Genomic DNA, 24,844 nt, shown 5'->3' with positions numbered 1-24,844 from the left:
ACAATATAATAAATTAAGGAAGGATATAGCGATTTCTAGGCTAAATAACAAAATATTGATTTTAATTCTTTAATGTTTTCTAAGCAATCTAATATAGGAGATAAGTGGAGGAATATAAATTTGTAATTGATTAATATACAAGAAGACAAGTGTTGGAGATTGAATCATAACCGTACAAAAGAAATAGTCATCTTAATTTGCATTCCCTTGAATGTGAACCCATTTGTAAATAGTATCTTTTAATATATTGTGGTAAGCAGGTTGTGCAGTCATTTGTGAATAGGAAATACTATTTCGAAGTGACCAACCTGAATCTAGGTGGGTCTTAATCCATATTACTGGAAGCCTTGTAAAGAAGCCAAAGGTGGGTGGGCCAAGGTGACTCAGCAGGCAGGAATGCTTACCTACGATGCCAGAGGACCCAGGTTCGATTCCCGGTGCCTGTCCATGTAAAAAAAAAGATGCCAAAAGTCAGGGAAAAACACAGGGGGAGACACATCCATGCTATCAAGCGCTGCCATCACCAAAATGCTACTGACTCAGGGGAAAAAAGAAGGACCTTGCCTTTCTGATTTTGGACTTCTAGTCTCCAAACTGTGAGCCATAAATTCTTCTTTCTTTTTTTTTTTTTTTTCACATGGGCAGGCACCGGGAATCGAACCCAGGTCCTCTGGCATGACAGGCAAGCATTCTTGCCTGCTGAGCCACCTTGGCCCACCCCATAAATTCTTGTTGTTTAAGCCAATCCATTGTATGGTATCTGTCATAGCACCTTTGGCAAATTAAGATAATAGGAAAGAAGTGAGAAAAAAAAGGAAGAAGAAATAGATGGGGCAAGTACAAAAACAAACAGCAAGGTCTAGGACTTAAAACTACCTTTATCAATAATCACACTAAATGCAAATAAGTAAAACAATACAATTTAAAGATAAAGATGGGTAGAAGGAAAAAAAATCCAAGTATATGCTATTCATAATAAATACACTTGAAATATAAAGGCAGTGACAGGCTTAAAGTGAAAAGATGGAACAATTATTTCATGTAAACAATAAAAAAGCTAATATCTCTTTACTGATATCAGACAAAAACAGATATTGTTAAGTAAACATTATCTAATATAAGGAATGCGGTATCAATTACAATGTAATCTATCTTTTATTTGTATATCAACTGTTTTTATAGCATAATATATATACATAGCACAGAAATGAAAAAGCAATGGTTTTCAAAAGCGCTATTCAATGACTAGTTACAGGACAGTTCCAACAGTTCATCATGGCTACCATACCATCATCTCAGGTTTTTCCTTTTAAGCTGCTCGAGAACATTGGCAGCTAGGAATATGTGTATTTTTTTATCCTCACCTTTTTTTGTGAAAAATAACATATATACAAAAAAGCAATAAATTCAAAGCACAGCACAACAATTAGTTGTAGAATAGATTTCATAGTTTGGTATGGGTTACAGTTCCATAATTTTAGGTTTTTACTCCTAGCTGCTCTAAGATACCAGAGACTAAAAGAAATCTCAATATAATGATTCAGCAATCATACTCATTTGTTAAACCCTTTCTTCTTTATGTAACTCTATCATCACCTTTGGTCTTTCTCCCACTCTTTAGGGGCATTTGGGCTCTGCCCATTCTACCTTTTTCATATTGGAAGGGGTTGTCAATAGTAAGGGCTAGGGAAATGGAACTAGCTGTTCTGGAAAGGCTGGCCTCTCTAGGTTTCAGGACTTATCTGGTCCAGGGACCCATCTGGAGTGTGAAGGATTCTGGAAAGTTACCCTAGTACCTGGAAACTTTGTATATATTATATATTGCCCTAGGTGCTCTTTTGGATTAGCAGAAATGGTTTTGGTTGGGGTTTGGCAAGTTATGATAGGCAGCAATATCTAACTGAAGTTTGCATAAGAGCAGCCTCCAGAGTAGCCTCTTAACTCTATTTGAACTCTCTCAGCCACTGATAGCTTATTTGTTAACACTTCTTTTTGCCCGTTTGGTCAGGATGGGATTGTTGATCCCATGTTTATCCCAGGGCCAGACTCTTATTTATTTGTTTTTGCATTTAGCATGTATTGCCTTAAGATTATGGAAACTCAGTGTTGTTAAGCACTTATTAAAAAAACACCCAAATCATATTTACAATGTAGAATAAGTTTATGAAATCGATGTGCAAAGTTAAAACAAGCCTCTTCCTGTTTACGTTTCCTAATTTTTGATACATATTGGAGACGTATTATTTTGAAAATAATACTTTTTGAGTTGTAAAATATACAAGAGATTCTTGAGCACAACAAAACTACCTTGAAAATAAGTGCTATTTGAAGTATCAAATAGCAAATGTAAAGAATAACATGATCGTAAAACTACTGTTTGAGGCCTTAACGGTACAAACTAGTTTGCATTTTCTGAGTACATAATTGTACATTACTGCAAACAAAAAGTGTCTCAAAATTTAATGTCCACAAATCTCAAGATTTACAGAGGCACGCAAAACATGAAACTTCTTTACTTGCATGTGGACTGAACCCAGTTCTTGGTTAATACTTTCCAAGCCAGCTTCCAAGCCTTCCTGGTTTAATCTTGTCTGCAAAGTAATTTGTCCTTTAGTAGAAGGCATTAGGCTAAATTCTACCTCAGTCTGGTCTTTTTCTTTGGTAAGTTCATCAAAAATCATACTGTTTCATCTAGGGCCCTAATTTTTTGCTGTATATTCAAAATCGTTGCCATGTGGTTTTACTGAAATAGGCTTACACTGTTCATAGCTAACTGATTTTTTCCTCTCCCAGGTAGGTTTTACAGATACATTCTTCACTCCATTTGGCAATGGTTCAGGGTAAGAGAAATGATTTTCTGTATTTTTTTCCTGAATGTTTGCCTTCTTCCAAGTCATCTAGAGGGAGAAACTGGAGATGTCTTCTTGGATTGTTACGTTGTAAAGCAGACACAGGAGCAGTATTTAAATCATCACAAAGTACAGCAAATTGAAAAGGATTGCTTTCATTTTTCTAAGTAGATAACTGCATCCTGGAGGAGAAATTTTATTTAGGGGCTCACATTGGACTATAAGCCACAGTCACTGGTGGTGACATAATCTCTCTTTTTCTTGGAGTATTTGATTTATTATTTGAAGGTGGGAAAGATGATGATCTCTGTGAGGCAGAATGAAATCTCTTTTGCCTCTGCTGGGCACATTTCTCTGGGAATCAACTTGCATTGACTGGAGTTTCAGTTTGTTAGGGAGTCACTATTTTATTTGAGGAGTCTACTTTCTCTGTACACCCCAACTTTCAAACACTTTTTCCTCATCAAGTTCTTTCAAAGCTTCCACGGTTGGTGTTCCTGAAGTTTCTCTTTTGTTGTTGTTGTTTGTTTGCTTGTTTTTTTTTGGGGGGGGGGTGTGTGTGCAAGGTCCGGGAATCAAACCCAGGTCTCCTGCATGTAAGGTGGGCATTCTAACCACTGAACTACCCATGTACCCTGTTTGTTTTCAATCAAGCTTGTTGGCGAATCTCCAGGTGAAGAATCCTTTTCCAGAGGAGAATGGTACCTAGGAACACAGATTTCTCCTAGCTGGTTATTCACTTTACTGCCCTGGACGTCCAAAGGCTGGCCAGTAAAGACAGAAGACTTGGCTCCTTTTATCAATCACTTCCGATGGCTGATACCTGAAGTTGCTAGTGTGTTGGCAAGTGAGGGTCTCATGGGAATTTTTAAATTATGACAAGGATTTAACACATTTTTATGCTCTACTTGATTGACCTGAGCTTCAAGTTTAGAAATCGTTCTTTTCAAATAAGGTATCTGAGTTTGTGCACCAAGTAATTAGTTCTCAGTTGTATTTAATGTTTCCTTTACTTTTTTGTGTTCCTTTCCTAGAGACTCATACTCTCCTAAACAGTCTTGAAACATTGTTTTCCTGTTTTAGTTTAGCTTCTTTATCATCTGAGAGTGCATAAGCATTCTCAAATGCTTCTTCCAAATCCTGCAGTCTAGATTTTAGTCAAATGATGGTATTGTCTTTTTCTTTATTATTTGCACTCATTTCCTCAATTCATTCCTGCAAAATTTTGGAGGCATTGATGGCTGCACTAATGCATTCTCTCAAATCATTCACTTACATTTCCAGTTAAGTATTTCTTACTTTCAAGTGTTCTCATGCAACTGTTAGAGTCGATCAGAGCACCATCTAACTGACCATATCTGTCTACAAGAATTTCATTGGTTCTTTTCCAACCTTCAATTGCAGAAATTTCTTTCACCTCCAGCTTCTGCTTCAAACTGTTTATTTCTGATTCACAATAAGCTGCCAGATCAACTACACAAAGAGCATCCTTATTCTTTTGGTTCTGCCTAATCTTAGACAATATCACAGGATCTTCTAAGAAGTCAATGAAATGCATCCTGAGACACTGTTGGCTGCAGCTGGAAGCTGGGACTGATGATTGACTGAGGCTAGAGTTACCAAGACAGTGTTTTCTTCATCTCTATTGTTGGCTGAGATATCATTACTATTTAAAGTCTATACTGAAGGGAGCATGGAACTCAGCCTATTTTCATTTTGGAGCATATGATTTTTCTAAGAATCTACTGGTGAAGCCTTTGGGTTTGACAGATATTTGAGGAATCCAGAAAACAGAAGTGATATTAGTTGCTTGTGAAAATGATTCTATGTCAGAATGACTAGTCACACTGTGTTCTAGAACATAGTTCAAAAGGAAAGTCTGTCATCAGTGTATTAAAAAAGCCATGTGGTTGAATCCCTGAAATCTGCTGATTTGACTTCATATGTGATGTAGAGTCAGTACTTCTGGTGGATGATTTGGGTTAGAAGCAGAAACAAGACTCTTCGTAGGTAACTCCTTATTCTCCCTTTGTTTTCTGTGGTATATATCCTTCACCTCATTACTAGCATTAGACTGGCTTGCTGATACACTTGTGGAGAAGCATGGTATAAATATCTCCCCTAAAGTCCCAGGCAGGGCAGGCCATGGTGGCTCAGCTGGCAGAGTTCCTGCCTGCCATGCTGGAGACCCGGGTTCGATTCCTGGCGCCTGCCCATGCAAAAAAACAAAGTCTCAGACAAAGATTGATACACGTCCTTCTCCTCTAGTTTCCAAAAAATCAGTCCTATTATTGAATCAGATATCCAAAAATTTGGAATCTCATCTTGTTCATTGAGGTATAAAGCATGAGGATATGTAGTAGAGTGAAGTCAGAATTCTCAGTTGATTTCTTCATCTGCTCCCTTCCTTGCAGAGTGTTTGAACATTCATTTTCTATGTGTGTCCCTGCTTGGTTGGTTCTGTTTCAGCTTTTGTGTCCATGATATCATAAATTTACTGCTTGCTTTTCCATTGTATCACTTCAGATATCCTATTTTCACAGAGAAAGTGATGTTCAAATTTACCAAGAAAAACAGAAATATCTTCTTTTAAACATTCATTAAAATCTTCAGTATTTTTTATGTAAAAGCTCTTATTTTTTACACCATCTACAAGTGAATCTATCTGCACCATGAGTACTAGGTACTGTCATTTAGAAACCTCTATATGCTCCATGAACTCATCAGAGTCATTAGATTTGGGTGTATTTGATTCTGTGATTCAAAGGGTACCATACCCACTGCTCACCGAACTATCCTCCACGTTGCAGTTTGGTCATGATGGTGATGTTTCTTGCTGCATTTCAAATTCTTTAGACTTAGGATAACTGACAACAGATTCATTTCTGTCACATTTTTCTGAAAAAAAATTGACTTTCTGAAATTATTTGTTTGCTTGAAGAACTTTATCATAGGGTGCCCAATTTGCACTTGGGCTGTCCCTTAGTAAAAATTTTTATCTCCTCCTGTATACATTAAATTTGGTTGTGGAACTGTTCCTGCTTGGCAAATATCTGTCCTTGGCATTGCTTTTCCATCAAATTGAATAGTTGTAGCCACCTAGTCTCACAGTTTTTCCAAAGTTCTGAATCAGTCTTTCCACCATTTTATAGCTCTTGCATTAAAAAAGTTAGGACTTCAACTATTGCTTGAATTATAGATTGTCTGCTCTTACCTATTAGCACTTAAGTTCAGTTCAAGAAATAGAGAAATTGTTGACATCAGAATCTATAGAAGATGAAGTTTTCTGTAAATTTTTTGTCAAATCAAAATCTTCCGTAGTGTGAGAGACTTGGGTTTGATTCCCAGCCCATGCATTTCCCCACAAGACAAACAAATGAGCAAACAAAAGAAAGGGAAAACAAACCAAATTCAACAACTGGTGCTACAATAATGGGATACTTACATGGGAAAAGAATGAAGTGTGACCCCTGCCATACAGCATACAAAAAAAAAAAAAACAAAAAAAAACTTCCATAGTGTACAGAAATTGTTAGAATATTTTATTCTAAAATGTAAATTCTTGTACTGTTTGAAGAAATTGAATTTGAGTCATATTTAGATGCTTCATTGTCTATAGGTATTTTCATTGGTAACATTAAGAACTGTAAAATATCCTAAGCTTCCAAGAGTCTGGCCATCACTCCCACGGCCAATGTCAGGGCAACCTATCCTTCTTGACATAGTGAAGAAATTAGTTGCATACAAATTTAATGGTTAAGTATGTTTTGATTTGTTTCATGTTCAAAACTTCATTTGAAATGCAAAGTGCATAATTGTGATCCCTAAGGTCAGGCTCCCATTTTTCCTTTCAGCTTATAAATATGTTGTCCTGCCTTATAGAAGTATGATTATTTTATCTTTGTGGGTGAAAATCCACCTCCAAAGGTTGAACCAAGTAGACATCAAGACAGCATTTCTATGTATGCTCTTGTGCTGGTTTGAAACAGTTATGTATTCCAGAAAATCCATCTTATTTTAATACATTCTTGTGGGAGCAGACATATTGGTGGGTGGAACCTTTGGGTTAGGTTGTTTCCATGGAAAAGTAACCCCACCCATTCAAGGTTTGTCTTAATCCACTTACTGGAATCCTTTAAGAGAGGGACATTTTGGGGAGAGTTCAGACAGAATGCCTTAGGAGATGCTCAACAAGGACCCACAGAATCTGAGTGACCCAGAACTGGAAGAGCCAAGAGAAGCTAAGAAATGGAATCCATTTTTTTGCCCCAGACAAGCTAAGACCTGCAAGATACAGAGAGAAAGTCACTAAATAAGAAACTGAAAGCAACAGGACTGGGAGCAAGAACCAGCAGATGTTGGCTATGTGCTTCCCGCAGACAGAGGTGTCCCAGATTCTGGCAACCTTTCATAGAGTGCAGGTATTATCCTGTTGATGCCTTAATTTTCACATTTCATGGTCTTAGAACTTTAAATGTGTAACCTAATAAATCCCCTTCATAAAAGTCAATCCATTTCTAGTATATTGCCTCCCAGCAGCTTTAGCAAACTGAAATAACTCCTTTTGTGAGATGGAAGAAGGGGATCCAACTTGCTAGCAATTGCTATTAAGGTGGTACCTGAAAGGTGAATGTGAATAGATCAGGTTAGCTATTTATGTCAGAAATATGTGCTCCAGGCATGTGATGGTTAGAAGCGTTTATATACTCCAGGTGTAGACCTTTCACTATTAGGGTAATAAAATTAGCTTATGTCCCTTGATTTTTTCACCTTTAAATCTCTTTACTTTGGGTAGCAATTGAAATCATCCAATGCTGAACTGTACAGAGCAATCTATAATTTGCATGATACAAGTTTAGAGGAAGCTGCTGAAGCCATTAAATATTCGATAGGTAAAATTGATCAATGTTATTTTCCTAGATATTAGTGATGTTCAAATAATGACATTCACTATGATGTGTGAAAGATAGCATCAAGGAGATGAAATTTCATTTGTTTCACGATGTTTGATGAAACTTCAGGTTCCTTATCACTGTAAGTGAAGAATTTCCAATAACTGAAGAATAAATATAATTATTTTCTTTTTATCCTCAGACATAATTTAAAGCCATCAAATTGAGATCATCTTGCAATCTCATTTTATGTAGCTATGTGATAATCTATTTTGTAAAAGGTGCAGTTATCATAGAATTTAATAAAATGGGTTAAGTCCAATTCAAGCATCTTTGGAATTTAATTGAATAATGTAATTTGAAGCTTATATAAAGTCTCTTTCATTTTTTTCTTGTTGACTATTTATCCTTGTATTTCATATTAGCATATTATTTTTCACTCTGTCTTACCCCAAATCCAAAGCTTATAATTAATACAATTTTGAAAATTTCATTCAAATGAAGAAACATTTGGTACAAACTTAAAACACTTGGCTAGTTTTCATGAAGAAATACTCTATATTTCCTTGGTGAGCTTGTGGATGTTACTGAACCAGAATTAGATAGTATAAATCTCACATGAGATAAAATGAGACCTCAAAAGATGACTATAATGACACCTTTTAACTTAAGTAGCAAAAGTTTTTGGCAAACAATGGCAGTTTCAAATCCTCCCCCCACCTGATTACCACCCCAAACAAACATGCGCAATTATATCTTTATGTATGACCAAAAGTCATACCCTAAAAATAAAATTCTCAATTTTCTCAACTTAGCCAACTTTCGTTAACAAGTTAATTCTTGAGGATGAACCATATTTTATGTACAATAATTGAATCTGGTCATAGAAAGCGGAGGACAAGTTATCCCTTCCTTCACAAAAGTATCAGGGAAGATGGTAAAATAAAAAATTAAAATAGAGTGGGTTAATTATACTGTGGTGAAGTAGCAGTGTTAATTGAACATATAGGTGGTAAACAAAACATATTGTGAGATGGAAGAGGGGGATGCAACCTGCTAGCAAATCATATTAAGGTGGAACCTGAAGGATGAATGTGAATAGATCAGGTTAGGTCTTTATATTAGAAATATGTGCTCCAGGCATGTGATGGTTAGAAGATTTTATGTATTCCAGAAATTATTACGTTCTTTGAATCTACTACTGTTGGTGTAGATCTGTTGTAGTTGGGACCTTTCAATTAAGTTATTTCAATTGAGATGTGACCCACCTCATTTAAGGTAGGCCTTAATCCTTTTACTGGAGCCTTTTATAAAGAAGATAAAACACAGAAAAAGACCCCTGGAGAAGCTGAGAGTGAAAAGCCAAAGAAGCTGAGAGATGGAGCTGCCAGAAGCTAAAGGCAATGGAACCTGTGAGAGAAGGACCAGCAGATGAAGCCATGTCTCTTGCTATCTGACATTGGAACCCAAACTTGCTGGTGCCTGGTTTTTGGAGAAAAGGTATCATCCTGTTGATGCCCTAATTTGGGCATTTTCTTGGCCTCAGAACCATAAACTTGTAAGCTAACAAATCCTTATTATTAAAAGCCAGTCCATCTCTGCTATATTACATTTCATGAGCTAGAGCAAAGCAAAACAAGGCATAATGTAATCTGAAGTTTGGATGGAAGAGAGAGCAAAATATTTTCAAGGGAATAAAGAGTTTCAAGATGGCCTGATTATGGAGCTTACATTATACATTGCAGTAGTTAGGGACTTGGTTAAAGAATAACCTGGAAAGAAAGGCAATGAATATATCATAGTGTGTTTATAACCTTTGTTGATGAACTCATAAAATATTCTTTGATATAGAGTACCTAAATTTTCAGACAAAGAAAAATAATTTTCTCTTTCAGTAAGATGAGTGTGTATTGTTCACCATGGCACCTGCACTGCAATGATTATATAAGCACTCTTCAACTTTCCCTCATCTATTTTATTTGTGTATTTTGTGTTTTTGTGGTCTTTTCTTACCAGTTTTTTAGTTAGAGTCACTCATCCTTTTTACATTCTCTGATTTGTCTTTTCATGGTTATTTGATGATTCTTTAAAATCTCCAAGTTCTGTTATCATCAGTCTTTCTTCTATGTGGTTCTACCTCTTGATTGAGATTCTTCAATGAGAGAGAGAAATTAAGAAAGAAAAGAAAAAGGGCAGAAGCTTGAATAACTATTTTATTTTCATGAGTTAGTAAGGAGAAGAGATGAGAAATCAGTGAGTTCTAAATGAAAACAAAAATGTGCTTTTTTCTAAGCACCCAACAAATGTTAGAGCTTAACTAATCTGAGAATTATTTTTTAAGCTGAGACTTGAGAAATAGGTAAGAAAAATATTTATAGTGACTGTCACATGCTAATCCGAATACATACCTTACTGTATTCAAATATCTATTTTAAAAATATTGTAGACAAATACATCCCTAAATTCTGCAATTTAAAAAGAAACAAATTCTAATTCTTTATCCATCATAATTTACTCTCATTTATGAAAGACCTACTAAAATGGACATGCTTCTTTCCTGTCCATTTAATATACAAGGAGCCACTGTAAAGTATAATTGAAAAATAAATATTTAGTAACATTGTAAACATCAAAAATTTAAAAATTTATTTTAAAGGAATTATATATTTATGAAATTAGTTTTTAAATGTCTTTGTTCAACTTGGAAGGAATTTGCTTACTTATTGGGCCATAGCTTGCATCTATTTGCCGGGGCTGCATGACAGATAGCACAGGGTGGGTTGGCTTAAAGAACAAAAATTTATTTTCTCATGGCATTGGAGGCTAGAAGTACCAAATCAAGCTCTCAAGAGGATTTGCTTTCTCCAAAGCCTTTCTGGTGCTGGCTTGCTGCAATCCTTGGGATTCCTTGGCTTGTATCTCTGCCTCCATCACAAGGCTTCTTCTGGCTTCCAGTTCTTCTCCTCAGTAGTTAGATCCCCTCTGTTTATAAAGATGTCAGCCATACAGATTAAGCCAGATTTAACTGTCCCCCTCTAAACAGGCTCTTCACAGATCTTCTTCACAGATGAGTCCACACTTTACCTAACAATAGCATCTTCAGAGATCCTATTTACAAATGGATACAAACATACACACATACACACACAGAGAACTGCAGATTAAGAATTGAATTCGGCTTTCATGTCATGAAAATGATCACTTTATGGCACAACCCTTCTCAAACTCTGTTAAAGGAACAACCTACGTACCACAATACCAGACAGTAGGCAAACAAAAACTGAGAGCAGTTTTTGAATGAATAAAATAAAGCTATGAAGAAATAAGTTTTCTTCCTGCTTATAAGTAGAGAAACAAAATTCTCCTATGTACACATCATGTTTTAGCTTTTAATATTTTTTATTTGTTGCTTTAAAGATGCAGGTGTATATTTATAATTTTTGCTCAGATTTTTTTTTTTTTTTTTTTTGCATGGGCAGGCTCTGGGAATCAAACCCCAGTTTTTGCAATGGCAGGCAAGAATTCTGCCACTGAGCCACTGTTGCTCCATCTGACTCAGATTTTTTGATGTATTATCTTTCCCATAATAATGATGTCCATTTTTAGACTTGATTTATAGCTTCTCTCAACTGATAATAATACTTATGTGTTCTAGTTTGTTTGCTGCTGGAATGCAATATACAGAAACAGAATGGCTTTTTAAAAAGGGGAATTTATGCCTGTCCATGCAAAAAAAGAAAAAAAAAAGCATTTCAAAGGGGAATTTAATAAATTGCAAGTTTACAGTTCTAAGCTGAGAAAATGTCCCAATTAAAGCAAGGCTATAGAAATGTCCAAGCTAAGGCATCCAGGGAAAAATACCCTGGTTCAAGAAGGTTGACGAGGTTCAGGGTTTCTCTCTCAACTGGAAAAGCACCTGGAACATGGCAAAGTCTGCTAGCTTCCTTTCCAGGTCTCTTGCTTTATGAAGCTCCCCTGGGGGCCTTCTCTTTCATCTCTAAAAGTTGTTGGCTGGTGGACTTTGTCGTGACTTTGCTCACTCGGAATCTTGTTCACAAGCTTTCTCCAAAATGCTTCCTCCTTTAAAGGATTCCAGTAAACGAATCGAGACCCACCTGGAATGAGTGGAATCACATCTCCCTCTAATGAAAGGTTAATACTCATAAGTGGGTGAGTCACATCTCCATGGAGACAACCTAATCAAGTGTCAACCTACACTATCAAATAGGGATTAAAAGAAAGGGATGCTCCCACAAGATTGTTTAGAATTAAAACATGGCTTTTTTAGGGTACATAAATCCTTTCAAAACAGCACATTCAGCAAAATAATAACAATTACAACAATAGTCACACATATAGAATTTATTATGTGCCAGGTGTTGTTCTAAGTGTCTTACATATATTAACTAATTTAATTCTCACAACCACCCCTTGATGTAAATACTAGTTATATTGCCATTTTACAGATAAGAAAACTAGGGCAGAAAGAAGTTAAATAACTTGCTCAAGTACATACAGTAACTAATACGTGGGAAATATGGGATTTTGACCCTGACAATCTGTTTCCAAGTCTGTACATTTAAACATTGTGTTTTCTTGATTTTCAATGCATATCAGCCTAACGTGAAAAAGTGGTATGTTGTTATAAGGCAGCTTATGTTGAATGATATGGCTAATTATAAAACCTTAAAAAGCAAGGACTGCTTTTTCTCACCACTATCTAAATATATCCTTTTGTCTTTGCCTAAGATAGTTTCCTCTGCAAAAATGTCCTTTCCCCACTTCTAAACGTAAAATTCCTTCTAAACTATCAAAACTAGCTCAAACCATCATTTCTTTATGAAACCAACTCTGACTTATCTTCAGCCATCTTAGAAGACATGTTGCTAGATAGGACAACAGACCAGTTTGAACCTTCTTTGATCACGTACCCTACTCTGAATATTTTTGATTAACGTTTGCCTATGTTTTTACTGACCCCAATAATTTTCATATTACCATGATTATCTGAGACCCTGCTTTTTTCTAGAATAATAGAAATTTTAATCCTAATCCAAATGATATATTTTTAAATGCATTATGATCTCTCTCTATATATATATCTTCCAGGGCACTGCTATTTTAGAAGGGAATTGAATATATTCCTATAATCAGTAACATGAAAATGGAATTTTAAGAGGTAGAATTATTAAGAAGCTCTGGCCTACAAATATGACTTGGGACTTTTGTTTCTCAGTTCTTGATGTGAATTAAATTTAAAATTATAATAGCTCATAAAATTTCATTTTCCCTCCTGTATAATTAATTATGTAACAATGCTGAGAGTAGAGACATTCAAGATACTGGTTGAGTGTTAAAATAAGACTCATATATATTAAATATATGTCTGAACATTTACGTTAACACTTCTTTTTTGTTAGCTGAAAATGAGAAATATCACCTGTCTTTTACTTGGTTTTCTACAAATCAGAGTCGAGCATTTGTTGCTATTCTATACATATAGACAGCAAGAAACAAAAAGGAAGGCTTATGAAAATGGCAGTTTTGCAAAGTCTTGTAGCGCTGGTTGAAAAGAAAAAAATTAGCAAAAAAACTCTTTTAGAGTTTAGTTTTCCTACTGATGAACCTTAAACGGCACAAAGCGAAAACACAGTCTTCTTCAATATTTTCTGACCACGTATTTTGTCCTGGGGGTGTGCGTACGACCTTAGGAATTCCCTGTTTTACAGGGATCTGAATGTTTTATTTTCCCCAGGAAATAGGTTGTCTTCCCGGTTGCAGCTGCTATACTGTATGTTTTAAAGCCCATAATTCTTTGCTCCATGAAGCTTCAATTTAATTGCTTTCTTACAGAATTGTATTCTGACCTTCATGTTGCTTCTTCATGATGGGCAAGTTCTGGGACAGCCAGCCAGAGTATACTAGTTCAGTTCTTCAGGCTGCCACTAGATAGACTGCTATAGACATGTCTACACTTTAGTAGGTGCGCAGGGGCTGCTCTGCTCTCTGAGGAATCTAGACCAGGAATCTGCTCCACACAGCAGTGTGGATCTTTTCACAATCAAGTTGCAAAGGGGGTAGGGAAAAAGACTAGCAAATGTGCCATGAGGTTTTCCTATGATTTTTTTTTTTTTGGCCTTTTGTAAAAAATCTTTAATGCAATTTTATTGAGATATATTCACACACCATACAATCCATCAAAAGCATACAATTAATGGCTCACATACCATTTTTAAGTCACCTTTTTACTGATTTGGTGTTTGGTTACTTGAACTCTTTAACTGTTTTCTGGAGCTCTGAGAAAAATGGTTCTGCCAATTTTTGATTGTCATTCAAAACTGTGGGGTATGGAAATCTGGAACATCTCACTTATCATCTTGGAGATGTCACCACTTAAATAGAATTTTAGACATGAGGACTCCTGTTCTTCTCCCTTATTCTCCTGCCTACTGATTTCATGTTTTACCTTTTCCATCTAGTTTACTTGTGGCCAATAATGTATTTCCTAATAGTGGCATGATTTGGAATTAGGTTTTATATTCTGATAATTTAGATATCATCAGAATGATGATGGAGATTTATACCCTGCTAGCTAAGGCACGACTGAAAATCTACATTTTGTAATATTTTTGTTTATTTTTCTTTGCCTATCTGTGAACTGAAAATCAATTAAAAATATTCTGTGCCTGCTTGTTGTTGTTTGTTTATAGACCAGTGAGCTTCATGTACCTGTCTTTGACATGCTACTGGAGTTGTAGAACTGAAGCTACAGGTTTTATAGTTATTCTCTATTTCTTTTAAATAATTCAGAAACTCATTTACCTCAGTGCAAAGTATTTTTCTCCCTATATGAGGTATTTATAAATTTTATTTTATATCTATTAAGTTAAAATATTCTGTTCCTATGAGTTTTAGGAATAATCAGTGGTTATATCAATGCAATATTACCAAAATTAACAAAAGAAACTGAACCTTCAATAATTCATACATGCTGGACTTTACAGAGAAATCTTTCTTATTGGCACCGTTACTTCCTTTTCTCTGATTTATCAGTATGGGTACCTTTAATTTCTTTAATAATATTTAGGTTTATTCACTTATGAAGAGACTGATTCATCTTGAATTCCTAAACTTCTTAAACCAGTTTCCTGATCAAATTAATACTAGCTCCTGTCTAATATTTAAAACTATGGAAAATACAAATTTTGTTCATCAAATTTGAATCATAACTTTTTGGATGTTTTTATAGTAGCAAATAGAATTTTTAAGTGTCATCGTAAACATAACTTGCAATATATTTAGGTCACCAGAATCTTGAATAAGTATTAAATCAATGTAATTAATGAGCCATCTTTGGATAATTATGTAATTTTTCCAAGTAACACAGATGTTGAAACATTGGTAATCAATCATACATATATAATACACACACATTTATTTATTATTTTTATGCTATGAAATTGTTATTATTGTATCATAGCAGGGAACAGGTTTATTTTCATCACTTGAAGATTTACAAGGGATGGTATATCTTTAGGAAGTTGTATTGTGAGTTTCATGAATTTTGATATTTGTTAAAAATTTGTTTATGACAGTTCATACATAAATTATCTACCTCGATTATCTATCGACCAGTTTTCTTTCTCAAATGCAGGTATTACATTGATTAAAAGTTAAAATTAATATGGGTGGTTGAGCCTACATAGGATGAATACTGAGAGAGAAAAATACAAGATAATGAGCTAATGAGATACATTTTGCTTTAAAGAAAAAACAAATGACGTATAGCCCTAAGAGTCCACTGGGTACAGAATGTGAATGCGTTGTGAAATAAAAATTAGGAGGATTATAGAAAATTAAAGAATATTCAGCTGAATTAATTCTTTTTGTCTTGTTTTATAAAAACTGAGCCTGAAAGAAAGTATTAATTGTGCTAAATTTTTGGCAAGTTGACTCATTTTTAATGTGCTTATTTACCACAAATTTAAGAAAATAAAAGGAATTCATGAAAATTTTACTGTCAAAAATATATTAGTAGAAAATGAGAATTTGGCTTTCTCTTTGTTAAAAAGATGTACTGGTCTTGGTGCTCTGAATAAGGGTATAGTTGAAGAGAACTTACCTTCCAAGAAGTCTGCCCAGATAGCAGAGCCTCCATATACCTCATCAGAATAATAAATTCCCTACCAGTTTTGACTTAATTATGCCCTGAATTAGGCAGAAACATCAAACATAAGAAAAACAATTTTCCTTGTTTATGAAAGAGCTAAGTTTTCTAATATTTATGCAGCCTTCTCCTTTATTTTATTTTATTTTTTGCATGGGCAGGCACCAGGTATCAAACCCAGGTCTCTGACATGGCAGGTGAGAACTCTGCCTGCTGAGCCACCATGGACCGCCCTCTCCTTTATTGTAAAATGGTTTATTTTCAATTTAATTATAATTAAGAATTTTTTCATGCTCTCATAATTCCATCTTATTCAAGTGGCAGTATCTCCTCCAACTCTTTTGATTCTCTTTTTTCCCAATATTTGATTCTGGGTTAAAAGAAATCAAAAAGGTATTTGCATCTAAAATTCTTTGAGATATCCAAGAGGTTCCTGGAAGCACCAAGGTTTACTCTTTTACTATGTAAAATGAGATACCAGAAATGTCCCATATGCAAAGGACATATATAATAATTACCACATCACTATTGAAACAGCTGTATGGGAAGAATTGTGTAATCGGAAGACACACTAAGTTTTCCCTAGGTTAAATCTGAATAGGTACAATTTTATTAATATAAAAACTTCAGAAACTGTATACCTCATGGGAGGGCACTGGAGATTCGTCATGCCTTTGCTGTATATACAATATATAGAAACATGAATCACGCCTTTATGAAATAGGCGCTATGATCCAAAGAGAATTTTAAACTCTTCAATTTTTATGTAATTGCATACTGAAAGAAATTAACCAGAACCATTGAGTCTTACTATCAAACAGGGTTGTGCTTTCCTTTGATACTTGCCCAGAGGCTCTGCTCTATATTGTAAGCTTGAAGCTGTGTCTTCAAAAAAAGACAGTACCAGTGCCCCGTGGAAAGAGTGGCATCAAGTTCTTTGAACTACTAACACTTGAAAGAAGAGGCACTTGGGCCCAGGTTACCAAACTGACATTGCTTATACTAGTTTTAGACTGTACCAGCTGGCTTAGGATTTTCAGGAGTTTTAGTTCAGGAAGAGAGATTGCTGACACAAGGTCCAGAGAAACAACAATTAGTAATATAAACCAAAGTATTCATGAGAGAAATTTTATCTTTATTATTTGTCTGGAATACTGTTGATAGATATATATTGGTATTTAGTATTTAGGACCCTGATTTTACAGGTGGTAAGGAAATTTATAAACCTTAGCAAATTTTGAGGACCTCAGAAACAGTGAAACTCATATATTAGAGAGAATATTTTGTGCTTGGTTTTCCAGGCCTCTGTATACAAGCTTGTAGAAATATAATCCAAGATTCCTTATGAAACTTTCCAGATAAAAGTTCATTCTCTTGGTTTGCTCAATACTGTCTCCTCAAATAAGACTATGAATTAAATTAAACTTTTACTGGAGCCAAATATGTAATAACCAGACCAGGCTTACTGAAACCAGTCTTTTGATAATCTTTGGAGATTATCATTAAAAGAGTAGAGGGAGACTGTCAGAAAATTTATCTGAAAGTCAGAAATCAGCAAGAGATTAGTAGTTGTTCTTTTCGGACATTACTGGTTTTGCATCTTTGATTTTCTATTGACTAGACTATTTTTAAATCGTGTAAGGGCAGGACTTATTTTGCAGAATGACAAAAATACAAACAATTTCTGGGTGTTGGAAAATATACCTCTAAAACTTATGATTTATGCCCTAAAGACATGACTCAGCTTTGTTCACTGCTTTAAAGGATGGGAACCAGCTTTGCATCTAAACTACTAACTTTGTTCTAGCATTCCTATATTAATACTCTCAAAATCACCACATCCTAAAAACCACCAGTGTTTGAACTAGTTTCTTCACCCTGCTGCTTCCCACACTAATTTATGAGAAAGATAAATTCTTTGACATAATATTCACTTTATAATTTCATGAGTCTGTTTTTAGTCTTTTGATATTTTATCAAGAGTAAAATTCAAATTAAAACCACAATATCATAGAACAACATGACAAATGGTTATGGCAGAACAAATAAACATAAAAAAAAGACTGAAGACACCAAATATTTTTGACACATATATGGAGACACTGCAACTCTCAAACATAGGCTGTGAGAGACCAAATTCTTAACCATTTAGGGAAGCTGTTTGGCAGTATTCACTAAAGTTCAGCATATACAAATATTTTGACACAGAGATTCCAAATATATACAAACATATATATGCACACACACATATATATATTATATTCACATATTCAACATATTTATAAACATATGTTCACCAAAAGAAATGTACTAGCATATTCATAGTAACATTATTTGCAATAGCTTAAAATGTGGGAACTACTGAATTATCCAACATTAGATGAATAAATTGTGCTTACTTCTGCCAAATGGAAATGTACACAGTTATGAGAATGGGCTAGCAACTGTATGCAACCATATGGATGAATTTCAGAAACATGATATTCAGAAAAGCCAGACATAAATGAGTTCATACTCTGTAATTTCTTTTACATATTGTGCATAGACAGTTAAAATTAATCTATACTGTTAGAATTTAGGGTGATGGGGTGTTTTTCCTGGAGTGCTCCTAGAGTTACTATTATTTTTTTTTTGGTGTGTTTAGGTTGTAAAAATGTGTTGAGCTATATTCTCAGGAAGTATACCTTTTCTATATGTATATTACATTTCAATAAAAGGCAGGTATTTTCTTTTTGTGTGATAGTGGCATGTATGTTTAAAGCTAAAAAGGTCAAGATGGTGGGAATTTCACTAAGGTTGATTAGTCCAGAAGACCCATGAAGTGGTGGATCCATAACCCAATGCAATTGATAAATATCCACAAATTTACTCTTAGTATGAAAAATCATACTTCCGAGAATTTATCCTATAGACAGGTAAATATGCATACCAAATGGAATGTGTAAAGAAATTGTCTATTAATATGGAAAAACAAAGTCTAGGATATTTGTATATCACACACTACCTTTCTGTAAAAATAGGGTGAGTAAATATGAATACATAGTCATATTTCAATAAAATAATTTGTTACAGAAGAAATTAATACAATGGAATATTTACAGGGGCTGGAGGAGACAAGGTGTTGTGAAAAGAATTGGGAGGTAGGCTTCTCAGCATATACCTTTTATATGTACAATTGGATGTGAATTAGGTGAATATATTACCTTATCAATGATGTAAAAAAAAACAATTATGAAATGTATATTGAAGTCAGCAGCCCAAGCACAAACAGGAAGTGGGTTGTAAGCATAGGAATTTCCATCCTGCCGTGCAGTAGAACAGTGACGTGGTTCTTTGAGAACAGCTTTCAGAATAATATGATATCCAGGGACCTGAGTACCAACAACAGGTAATACCAATAGAAACAGAGGCCTCAAAACAAAGCACGGGTGACAGAAATGAATCTGCTTATATTTTGTCCCAAAGTTCTAATCCATATGCAATAAATTATGAGTTCCATAAGGGAAAAATTATACCTTCAGGAAACTCATTTCATTTCTGATGTTTCTATGCCACGTTAGCTGTTTAAGTTAACTATTTTATTTACGATTGCTCATAGGCTAGACTAATAACCACAAGAGGAAGAGGGAAGTGGAGAGAGCAGAATGTTATGCTACTTCTCTTCATCAGGGAAGCAAATATGTCCAGGAACCCCTGCCCACAAGACTTTTCTTTTCATTTGCCGGAACCAAATCACATGCATAAGCCTAGATAGACAAATTATCACGGTTTAGACCAGTCATATGCTTCCAGAAGGATAAAGAATATTGTTACTAGGAAAAAGTGGAGAGGAAGTGAAGCCTGTTGGAAAGGCAAAGGATGATTTTGCTACACAATTTCTGCCTGTGCCAGACATGCATCAACCCTCTCAAGGTAGTAGTAAGTGCAAAGTAAAGTATTTGAGGATAATGTGGCATCATGTGGCAACTTTCTCTGATATGGGTCAGGAAAAATGTTCTTTGTTTTGTTCTTGCAATTTTTTTTTTGAATTTTGATATTGTTTCAAAGTAAAAAGTTAAAGAGAAAAGAAAAAGAAAAGAGAAGAAAGAAGGAAGGGAGTGAGGGAGGAAGGAAACAGAACTCCAAGCCTGCTCTTTGAGGTTTTGGGTGCTGTTTACCACTTGGCAATGCAGGAATGGTGAGTCAAAACAAAACTACAAACAAAATAAAAGTCAAATGAAAAGGAGGGGGGAGGAGAGAGAGAGAGAGAAAGAGACTCAAAACTCATGAAACTCATAGGGTCTAGTAAAACAAATGCAAATATGTCATTTCTATACACTAACACCTTCACTCTCATGACATATGGTTGACTCTCATGGAAGTTTTATAGAAAATATAACCACAGACTCCAAGTTTAATATAATATATGGTTATTTATAGTTATTAAAAATATAATTGTAAGAGAAAAAAGTATGCTTTGAAGCCTATAACTAGGAAATCTGTCCATCCCAATTTTTTAATGTATTATATATTGCAGAGATTGAATTATGTACTCCATTCTAGATATGTTCTTAATCTTAATCAGCATTCTTATGGGTATGATTCCATTGTAAACAGGATCACTTGAAGATGTTATTTTAAGGTATAGTGTGGCCCAACTAAATGAGATAAGGTCTTAATTCAGATTACTGGAGTCTTTACAGAACAGAAGAAATTCAGATACAGAGAAAGCCTCGAGGAGAAACCAGGAGCCGGAAGCCACGAGCTGGGAACCAGAAGTCAATGGAACTGAAAGAAAAAGGAGAGGGCATTGCCATGAGGAGAGGCAGCTCTATGAGCTAAGGAATTCCACAACACTCAAACAGCTGGCTCCAGTATGTTACAGAAACTCTGGAGAAAGTTTGGCCTTGCTCATATTTTGGTTTTGGACTTCTCCTCCAAACTGTGAGCCAGAAAAATTCCCAGTGTTGAAATAAGGCCATTGTGTGGTATTTGTGACAGCATCTCAGGAAAATCGAGACATATGTTTACAGGTTTTCTTTTATGTATAGATACAACCTAGGTTGCTCTTTTAAAATTACCATGTAGTCACAAAGGAGAAAGAAACTCATGGAACTTTGGTAGGATGGAGAAGATTTAAGGATGGTCACCGAGTGAAGGGAGGATGTTCTTAAATAGTCAAAATTTAAAAAAAACTTACTTGAAAGGGGCTTAGTGTTCTAGTTTGCTAGCTGCCAGAATGCAACATACCAGAAACAGAATGGCTTTTAATAGTCAAAATTTAAAAATAACTTACTTGAAAGGGGCTTAGTGTTCTAGTTTGCTGGCTGCCGGAATGCAATATACCAGAAACAGAATGGCTTTTAAAAAGGGAATTTAATAAGTTGCTAGTTTACAGTTCTAAGGTCAAGAAAATGTCCCAATTAAAACAAGCCTACAGAAATGTCCAATCAAAGGCATCCATCCAGGGAAAGATATCTTGGTTCAAGAAGGCTGATGAAGTTCAGGGTTTCTCTCTCAAGTGAGAAGGCACATGACAAACAAGGTCAGGGTTTTCTCTCTTGGCTGGAAGGGCACATGGTGAATACGGTCAGGGTTCCTCTCTCATCTGGAAAGGCATGTGACAAACATGGCATTATCTGCTAGCTTTCTCTCCTGGCTTCCCTTCATGGAGCTCCCCAGGAGGCATTTTCCTTCTTCATTTCCAAAAGTCACTGCCTGACAGACTCTTGTTTCTCATGGCTATGTTGTTCTGCTCTCTCTGAATCTCCCATTCTCTGAAATATTTCCTCTTTTATAGGACTCCAGTAAGCCAGTCAAGACCCACACAAATGGGTGGAGACACATCTCCACCTAATCCAGTTTAACAACCATCTTGATTGAGATACATCTCCAGGGAGATGATCTAATTACAGATTCAAACATACAGTATTGAATAGGGATTATTCTGCCATTACGAAATGGGATTTTGATTAAAATATGGCTTTTCTAGGGTCCGTACATCCTTTCAGACCAGCACAGATAGCATAAGATAAAAAAAGAAAATTCCAATTTTGAATGGAGGAAACGCTTAGTTATTATACCATGATTTCCAAAGAATTACCTGAACAGGAAATAATCTAATTCACTAAGTTTAAATTGAAAGAAAGTATGTCCTGCAGATGAATTCTGAAAAGAGGACCGACTGAAAGACTGCAAGTAATAATTATGGGAAAGTAATTTTTGTTTCTAGATTTATAGGAAATTCTCTAATCTCCAGGAACAAAGAGTCATCATAAATTTAAGTACTAGAAAGGGGAGGAAGAATGGGACTTTCTATGGTCTCTCTACTAGCATTAACCTCACTTTAAGGGACATGCTAATTTGTCCTCTCTATGAAATATTAAAACAAGTAGTTTCTACTTTGTAGGCAGTATAGATAAAATGGCATGTCTAAAAGGGAAATAATAATGATTTCAAACCCCAAAGGCCTTTGAACTGGTAATTAACTATGATATAATGAGGGTAGTTCATATAGATTTATGTTTCTGAAGTTTTTTTTTAAATCCTGGCTTCATTTTAATCAGTGATTTTCCGGTGGAAATTTCTAATGGTTACTTAAATAGTAACAATTATTCTAACCATATTTAAAATATAGGTTACAGGTAAAAATAAACCATGGAAAGTAACATTCTGCTTAACTTAGGATCAAGACAATATGTTCTTGCAATTTTCTTTACTTTTCATTCTCAGATTAAAAGAAAAATATCTAAATTTTACTACAGAAACTATAAAATAATATTAGATGTTAAAATTTCCTCCTTTGGAAAATGTTATGTGCCAATAAATATAATTTAATAAGTAAAATCTAGGTAAATTATGCATCATAGTAATTATTATTTGCCTCTGAGGATTCCTAACTCAACGATTGGATTTGGCATTTTTATGAGCACAATAATGATGTATATATAAACATATATGAGCATTTTAGTCTCAGTTTTAACAAATTATTTTTGAAGATACTGAAAGCGCTTGAGTTGTTACAGTCATCATGAAGTAATCCATTTGTGTTCTAGCCACCTATAGTAGTTTCATGCCAAGTAAGTTAAACTGAGAGGACCCATAAAGAGTCTTCTGGACATAACTTAAGATACTTCACAGCTAGGAAGAAAGTATCTGTTTTTGTCCTTGAGCAATTTACTTAACCTCCCTGCAATAGTACTTTTTGGGAAAATGGGGTTCATGAGAACCATTTCCTGGAATTGCTGAGAATTTGTGTTGTGATAACAATGGATCCAGCTCACTGTTTGGCACATACAAAATAGACAATGAATATTATTTTATTTTCATGCGTGGTTTTCTTCAAACTTGCCCACATTCGGCACTCAAAGAACTCTTTAAAACAGTCAGTCATGCCCAGACCATTTTCATTAAATCCTCCAGAACTTTATAGCCATCTAGGAAAAATCAGTGGTCTATAAAATCACACAATCATGTAATATCAGGATGAGAACGACCCTAAAGTTTACACACAAAATCATCCATAGTAACACTTGAATTTGTTGTAATGAATCAGTTCCTCTTGTTGGGCACAACAGGCTGAAGTTTTAAAAAAACTCTGTTCATACCTAACAGTGGAAAGTGGATACAGCTATCTAATGTCTGGAATGCTAACAGCTATTCCAAGCACTCCTTACTGCATAGGAAGCAATACACAGTCAAAGTGAAGATTTTGGGTTTTGCATTCAGACAGGTTTAGATTAATATGCATTCCTACATTCGTAAATTAGAAAAAAGTTACCCTGTATGTTTGTTGTGTACAGTAAATGAAATTCTGTGTTTAGAGTTGTAGAATTTACAATAATAATAAGCTTACATATACAATAACTTATTTATACCATGTTATAACTAAACACCTTCCATTTACTAAATGCTTGTTACTTGTCAGGCACTATACTAAATCCTTTAAATACATATCATCTCATTTAATTCTCATTACCCTATGGGCTAGATTATTAGAGCCATTTTATAGATAAGAAAATTGACATTCAAAAAGCTCAAATGACTTGCCCATGTTATATAACTGGAAGTAGAATTGAGAGTCAAAGTCTGGACACCAAAATCCAAATATATTTACTACATTGCATTACACTGTAGGTGGTAGTAGATATGGTTGTTTTGGGATATGAAATAATCATAAAGAAAAAATTACTTTTGCATGCTATGTTCAATAGCACTTTGAGACATACTTTTAGTCCATAGGTGACAATTAATTTTAGGTCCATTACCTTATGAATTCTGATTTGTCTTTCAATCCATTATTCAACGTAAACCTATCACTTTCCTTAAAATTACTACTTGGAAGTTAATTTCATTTATGGATACTCCTTTTCTTATTTTCATTCATTCAAGGATCTTTATTAGGTGCTTGGTTTAATGCATTGTCTATATATTATATGGAATTCAATGATAGGTAAGGCATCACCTTCTATGTAAAAGGATATAATCTGCTCAATTGACTGCATTTTTCTCAAATTTCGTCAATACTGGTTCAACATTTTTCTCTTTGGAAGAATTCAATGCAATCTCAAAATAAGGATTTAATAGTTCACTCTTTTGTGTAAATTCAATATAAAAATATTTATATTGAAGCATTATCTTAAATGAGTATCTCTTGATTTACTTTTGTATATTGTTATCCTAAATTTCATTTACCCAGACTTCATCTCCTGCTTTAATATGTTAGTAAGATAAAAATGTCCACTTAAATTGTCTTTAATTTTTATCTTAAGCAAATAAATCATGAAGATTAATTCTCTTTGTTCATATCGATGAAAGTTCTCTGCATGATTGCTTCACCACCCCTTTGATAAAATTAGAAGAAAGAAAGAAAGAAGGGAGGGAGGGAGGAGGCATTTTAAATGCCTTCTTGGTTTGGAGGGCATATTGGAATGCACTGGAATGATTGGAATGCACTT

General features: G+C 34.8%; 1 pseudogene; it reads right to left on the bottom strand.

The window, feature by feature from the left end:
* Window positions 1–2,459: 2,459 nt before the first annotated feature.
* On the bottom strand, window positions 2,460–13,627 carry LOC143645076 (M-phase phosphoprotein 9-like; annotated as a pseudogene).
* Window positions 13,628–24,844: the final 11,217 nt, after the last annotated feature.

This window comes from Tamandua tetradactyla, chromosome 8 (assembly GCF_023851605.1).
Source record: "Tamandua tetradactyla isolate mTamTet1 chromosome 8, mTamTet1.pri, whole genome shotgun sequence".
In the NCBI taxonomy this organism is placed as follows: Eukaryota; Metazoa; Chordata; class Mammalia; order Pilosa; family Myrmecophagidae; genus Tamandua; species Tamandua tetradactyla.
Note: the sequence above shows the minus strand (reverse complement) of the source record. Positions and strands in the feature narration are given on the sequence as shown.